Here is a 6,608-nt window from a genome sequence, read left to right as displayed (position 1 = left end):
CCGCGTGGGCGGCTGTCTGTGGGTGTGCGCCCCCGGGTCAGTGTGGGAGTGTGCGCCCCGGCGGGAGCCGGTGTGTGCCCCCTCCCAGCGGGCGGAGCGCCACGTGCGGAGCCTAGGGCGCGTCGCTCTGGGGCGGAGCCAGCACGGGGCCCCAAGCCCCAGGCCGAGCCCAGGCGGGGCCCGCCCCGACCCCGCCCCCGACCCCGCCCCCAACCCGAGCCCGCGCGCCGCCTGCCCAGCCTGGGAGCCCGAAAGGAGCCGCGGAGCCGAGACGGCGGCTGCGCCCGTAGGATGCGGGGATCGCTCCCCCGGGGCCGCTGAGCCTGCGCTAGTGCCCCGAGCCCAGCGCCGAGCCGAGTCCGCGCCGAGCAGCAGCCGCCCCCGCCGGGGCCGGGCCAGGGGACCAGCAGGTGAGCGAGCGCCCCCGCGCCCGGCAGCCCTGGCCCGGCCGGAGCCCCCTCCGCCTGCCGCCGCCCAACTTTCCTCCCCGAGGGCCGAAGCCTGCAGCCCCAGCGTGCTCCTCCCCTGCCCGGGTCCGCCCAGCCGCTCCCTCCCCGATCAGTGCCCCAGAGAAACGGAGGGGGAGAAGGGGCACAGATCCGCCCGGCTAGAGGGGATCCCCGGGGGAGACGTCTCTAATCACCGTGCGCCCCCCTTCCCTTCCCTTTCCTTCCGGGTTTCCCGGTGAGCTGTCGAGGGCCGGGGGAGGGGGAGCTGCGGCCCCAGCTTCCCGGTCATCCCTGGCGCAGGCTCGGGAAGGGTCTGGGATTGGGACCCGGATTCCGGAGGCTGGAGACCCCAAGGTCAGAGCGGCGACTGGGCGCGCAGTGAATGTGGTTCCAGAGAGCGGGAGTTGCGGGGGCTGACTGAGCAGGGCTGGATATGGGGGAGGAAGCCACGCACCCCTTTTCTCTGGGCCCAGGGGGAACCGTCCGCTGGGGCTGTCCTCTCTGTGGGACGAGAGCTCTGCGCGCTTAGACCACATAGAGATCTCGGTGCCCTTTGACGCCCTAAAGGGGCCGCATCTCCTCTGTCTGATCTCTGTGCTTCTCGAAGGGGTAGAGATCTCTGTGCGCTGAGATTGGAGAGAGTTCTCTGCTCCCCTCTCTCTGAGCCGGACAGATCCACGCACCCTGATAGGAGGTGGCTCTTGACCTCTGTGTTATTTGATCGTCTTTGGTGGCGCTCTGGAAGAAAGTGGAGGTGTCAAGCCTTGACCGAGACGCCAAGGGCTGGTGGGGGCCAGAGGTGTGGGGACTGTTAGTGGTGGTGATGAGGATGGGGGGACATGATGTTGGGGACAAGTCCCTGGCTATAGGCCTGACTTGCAAACACCTGTTGGAGAGCAGCGCACAGCCAGATCAGGACGCCGTGGCTAAGATAGTGCAGGACTCACTCTTGTGCTCCTTCGTGCCTTCAGCCCAGCCCCGGGCCATGGGATCTATCTTCTCTTAAGGTCCGGGGCCTATGTTCCATTCCCAGGCTTCTGCTCGCCTCCTGCTGAGACCCCAGGTGTGTCTCCCAGTGAGCCTAGGCAGTATCATCCCGACAGTCACACCACGTGACCCCCACCATGCCATGGCATCCCAAGCCCTCTCCCAAGTTCCCACCATCCTTCAGGATCTAGTGGGACCCCGAGCAGCAGAGGCCCCAGCTACTGGGGGCCCAGGCCCTTGCCGCTGCCCTCAACTCCACTCGGTTAGAATTGGGCAGGTGCACATGAATTGATGGTAATGAGTGAGAGGTGGAATGAGGGTGGTCAGGCTGCTGTCGCAGGAGCATGGAGAGAGTGAAGTCAGGCGACAGACAGCCAGGGTGTGGAACACAGATTCTACGTTACAGTGTCCAGCTCTGTGCTGAAAAGAGCCTCATTAAACTTTTAATCATGTCATCACCACCATATTGTACAAGTGGGGATACTGAGGCCCAGAGGAGCTCAAGGACTTATTCAAAGTCATCTAGAGAATCAGTGGATTGGGGACACCACTCAGTGTGAAGATACCTTGAGATCCTAGAACTGAGCCAGGAGGATCTAGGCAGAAGGGGAACTGGCCCTGGGGTGCCAAGAGCCAGCATTCAGCCCAATGTGGCATGGGCAGCTGCTGTGCTCTAAGGTGCTCAGCCCCCTCTCTGTGTGTTGATCAAAGCTCCCCAGGAAAAATTCTAGGATTGACTCACTCAGCATGAAGATTGGGCTCGGAGGACTGGTGGGAAGCACCAGAGACAGCTGGGGGTGGGGGAACAGCGGAGGCTGGTGCCCAGGCAATCCAAAGAGAAGGGAGTCCTGAGGGCAGCCAGGGACAGTGCCAAATTGCAGTCTGTGTTCTGTTCAGAGGAGGCTGGCTTCTGCTCACTCTTGGGAAGGTTATTGGAAGGGTGTGCAGTGATAGAAGTGTGTCCCCAGAGCCCACTCACAGGAGAGGTGGTTACCTTTGACTGGGATAGTCAAGAGTCTTATTCTAACAAAAATAACCTTCCACACTGGGTTTTGAAGGGTGAATAGGAGTTTTCCAGGCAAGAACAATGTAGTCTAGCTGTTAGGACCAGTATGTAAAAAAGCACAGACATGTGAAACAGCACAATTATTAGTTGAGTGATTCGTTGGGCCCCATGGTGTGAGGAAGAGAAGAGCGGAGTTAAAGCCAAGGTCATAGTCACGGGGGCCCTTGTGAGCTCTGCTCAGGAATTGGGAATTTATCCTCAGTAATGTTACTAAAAATAGCTAACATTCACTGAGTGCTTTCTGCAGGCCAGGCATGGCACTAAGCGCTTTATAAGGTTAATCTCACTGAATCCTTGCATCAACCCTAGAGATAGGGACCATCATAATGGCCATTTTGCAGATGGTGAAACTGGGGGTCCAGAAAGGTTAAATAGTTGCATACCATCACATTTTCTAAGTAGCAGAACTTGGGTTTGAGCCCAAGTGTCAATATCTGCTGTGTACTCTACCACCTCCCCAGCTCAGACCACGGGTGTCATCCAAAGTCTTTCCATTGAAGGAGAGGTGACTGGCAGTTTACCACAGGTAATAGAACTTATGGTGTCCCATCTTCCTTCTCTGTCAAGTGACATGATGCTCTCCCATTCCCCACCTCCAATGTCTCACTAAGTGAGGTGTGCTGCCCCCTGGCGCACCATGAGAAGAAGAATGGGCAGGTTAAATTTGGGTTGGCAAACTTGATGAAGAGCAAAGGAGAAGTGACAGATGTTTCATGGTTCTGATTTGAACCTGGTGTACTTCCGGGGACAGATGCTGATATCCAGAAGGTAGTTGGAGGGAAGGGCCCAGGAAGGAAGTATGTTCAGGATGGAGATCTGGGCTGGAAATGGAAACTTTGAGTCTTCAGCAGAGGTTGGTCATTGGAGACATGGTACTGAATTAGATTGCCCAGCGAGAGTACAGACCTGGGGTTCTCAATCCTGGTGACATTAGCATCACTTGGAAAGTTTTAAATAAAAATACCTATGCTCAGGCTCTACCCCTAGACGTGCTAATTCATTTGGCCCTGGGATGGGGCCTGGGCATCAGGAGTTTTGAAAGCACTCAGGTGATTCTAACGTGGTGTAGAGGGTAAGAAGGAAGGGGGTTGAGTCAGGAGCCCAGAAACACTCCAACCATCAAAGCAGGAGAAGTCTGCAGAGAAGGCTGAGAAGGAGCAGCCAGAGAGGTAGGAAGAAAGCCAGGAGTAGGAGGTGCTGCAGAAGACAAGGAGAGTGCCCCGCTCAGTGGGGGAGGGAAAGTGCCCTGTTTCCTTCTGCTGAGAGACTTAAGGTGCATTCTCATAAGTTCATGAATAGATAGAAAAAGAATGAATAATTTAAAAAGAAGTGTCCATTAGATTGAACCATGGTGAGGGTGCTGGTGACCTTGGTAGGAGAAACTCTACTCAGCGCCTGCAGAATGTATGCCCAGCACAGACAGGTTCTTGTTGAATGAATGAATGAGTGACTTGGTGGGAATGGAACCCAGTTTGGAGTGGGTTGAGAAGCGAGCTGGAGGTGAGGACGTGGAGACAGCATGTGTAGACAGCTCTTTCAAAGAGTTTGATGGTTGAAGAGGGAGGAGAGAGATAGAAGGGAGCTGGCGAAGGGTGGGGTCAGGGAGGGCTGTCGGGAGAGCCTTGAGTGGACACTGTAGGCATGCGTGTCCGTGCAGCACATCGCTGTGCAGGAGGAAAGCCTTTCCCTCAGCCGCAGGTCTGTGAGTTAAGATTGTGCCAGTGAAGTGTGTAGTGGTTACTATTTGTTCATGGGGCAGTTGGGAAGGCCTGGGTAGGGGGAATAACTCTTTCTGTGAATCTCCAAGAGGGAGATTTTGATGGCAGGAACTGTGATTCCTGCTGTGGGTGACGGGCAAGAAGGGAAGGGAGCCCTTGCTCTGCAGAGAGAAGGGTGTTCCAGAAAGCCCTATATGGGGACAAGATGAGGTTGTCTAAGGCAGGTATCCCTAGGATTAGGAGAAGGGAGCTGGAGTAAAAGCTCTGTGGCTAAATACATGAAGAAGGCAGAGAGAGGAAAAAGCAGGGCCAGTGGGTAGCCTGTGGACAGAGGCTGGGCCCTATGGGAAGCAGACCCACTACAGGGCTGGCCAGGGCTGCAGGGGAAGCCTGGGATGGGAGAGCCCCATGGCCTGCTGCCAGCCCAGGCTGCCCTGATGCAGAAGTCTGAGGCAGAGTTCATGCGATTGGGCCATGGAAGGTTCTAGAAGGTGGACAAGCTGTAACAATTGCTCTCATGAAGTTTACATACAAGTAGGGAGATAACATTAAACCAATCCATGCAGAAGATAATTTGAGATAGGCGCTAGTGCTATGAAGGAAATACAACAGGACAATGTGTTGGAGAGACATGGGTGTGACTCTAGACTGGGTGGGCAGGGAAAGCCCCTTAAAGGAGGAGACTGAACTGAGACCTGAATAACATGAAAAGAACCAAGCCTGAGGAGATCTAGGGAAAGAATGTTACAGAGGGAACTGCAAGTGCAAAGGCCCTGAGACAGGGGCGAGCTCTGTGGGTTGGAGCAGAAGGAATGGGGTGGGGACGGAGAGGTTCTGTGCCTCTGTTTCTGACCTGCCCCTTCAGACTGCCCATTCGGCTATACACAGCTTACACCACTTGCCTCAGGCTGGCAGCAGTTCCTAGGGATGAGACTATTTTTAGACACAACTCTCCTCTCCGTGGGCCTAGAACATACCGTGTCTTTTTAAGATGATCAATATGGAATGACGCTATTTATAGAGACCCCACGTCAATTCTCGGAGCCTGGGACCCCCAGTGTGGGGAAAATCCCAGGACCAGGCTTTGTGGAGGTAGGCACCACCCCTGGCACAACACTGGGGCCGTCTGACTTCAATTCTTTAACACTTATCTTACCTTCTCCACCCTGCCTGCCGTCACCTGCCTTCCCCTGAAGAACCACAGCCATGGGCTGGGGAGCTTGGTGCCACAGCCTCCCCCTGCAACTTCACTTCCCCAAGGGGTACCTGGTGTGCCCCAAGCCCAACATAAAATTTAGTTGTGATTTTCAAAGCCAGAGTCTGATAGAACAGCTTCTCAACCTCTCTTGTCCATTCCTCACTCTGTTTACTATTCTGGAGGGGCAGAAAAGGACAGTGAAAATCCTTAGGACCTCCTAGGTTCGCCTCAGAGGGCCAGGGAGAGATCTGCCCAGGACAGGAAGAATGCAAGGTTGAACTTAGGGGCTGAGCTTCCCTGGTGGGAGGTCAGTGTGGCCCAGAGCAGCCAAGGGAAGCTGCCTGGAAGAGGTGGGACTGGAACCCCTCCACAGAGGATGCACAGAATTCGGAGAGGTGAGTGCTCAGATCATGTGGCTGGACCTGTTGTCGGGAGAGAATGTCTATGCTCTGAGGCTTCAGTTCTTTCTCTCCTCTTCAGTTTCTTCTCCTGATTAAATCTCCTAGGGTGGCAGTGGAAAGTCATGTCCCCACAGAGCTATTAGCAGAGTGGAGGGATGGAGATGCTCTCACAGCATCCGTGTGCACCCAGGAGGGTCCCTTGTCCACTCAGAATCCCCTGTCATCATCACCAAGGGCTTTCCCTGGCCTCCTAACAGCCCTGGGTGGCCGAGGCTGGTGCTGGCTGCCCCATAGGCTCAAGGTCACCCGGGGATGTGGGCAGAGCTCAGACAGGGCCTCACCCTTGCGCTTGCCCAGGGAGCCCCTGTGGTTTCTGGGAATGGATTTTGAACAGGAGAGAGGCTTCTCCTGGCACCAGGAGAATGGTAAATGCCATTCTGGTGGGTATTGATTCCTCGAAGGCCTGTGCGAGGCAAGAGGCTGCTTTCAAAGAGATGGCAGAGCAGAGAGAGGTACTCTGGCTTCAGGCACCAAATCAGTTCTCAGGGTACTCAAGCTACATTAGCCATTCCCCTACACTCAGGCTAGGCTGGGAGGTACCCCAAATGATCTAAGATGGGGGAAAAAAATCAGACCATGGGTGGGACCAGCCCAGCCCAGCCCAATCAGTGCAACCTGCCTGGCCATCAAAACCCCAGCCTCATCCACCTGGGCCAAGCTCAGGAAAGTGGCCCAGACAAGCCCCTCAGAGCCAAGGCGCCAGCCCTTGGTTGCCCAGCTCTACTGCCT

At 55.9% G+C, this 6,608-nt stretch overlaps 1 protein-coding gene across 5 annotated transcripts in view; it reads left to right on the top strand.

Annotated features, from left to right (window-relative positions):
- The first annotated feature begins 208 nt into the window (after positions 1 to 208).
- Positions 209 to 6,608, top strand: part of SCN5A (sodium voltage-gated channel alpha subunit 5) — a 109,351-nt gene continuing 102,951 nt past the window's right edge. For 4 of the 5 annotated variants that reach the window (XM_033212071.1, XM_033212068.1, XM_033212069.1 and 1 more), the window contains exon 1: positions 209 to 410. The gene's annotated coding sequence lies outside the window, so the exon portion shown is untranslated. Of the gene's footprint in view, positions 411 to 3,502; positions 3,552 to 6,608 lie in introns of those variants that run through there. The other variant, XM_033212073.1, reaches the window with a different exon arrangement.

Source organism: Trachypithecus francoisi, unplaced genomic scaffold (assembly GCF_009764315.1).
Source record: "Trachypithecus francoisi isolate TF-2019V2 unplaced genomic scaffold, Tfra_2.0 Lachesis_group0, whole genome shotgun sequence".
In the NCBI taxonomy this organism is placed as follows: Eukaryota; Metazoa; Chordata; class Mammalia; order Primates; family Cercopithecidae; genus Trachypithecus; species Trachypithecus francoisi.
The sequence above is the reverse complement of the archived record's forward strand: the minus strand, read 5'-3'. Positions and strand labels throughout refer to the sequence as shown.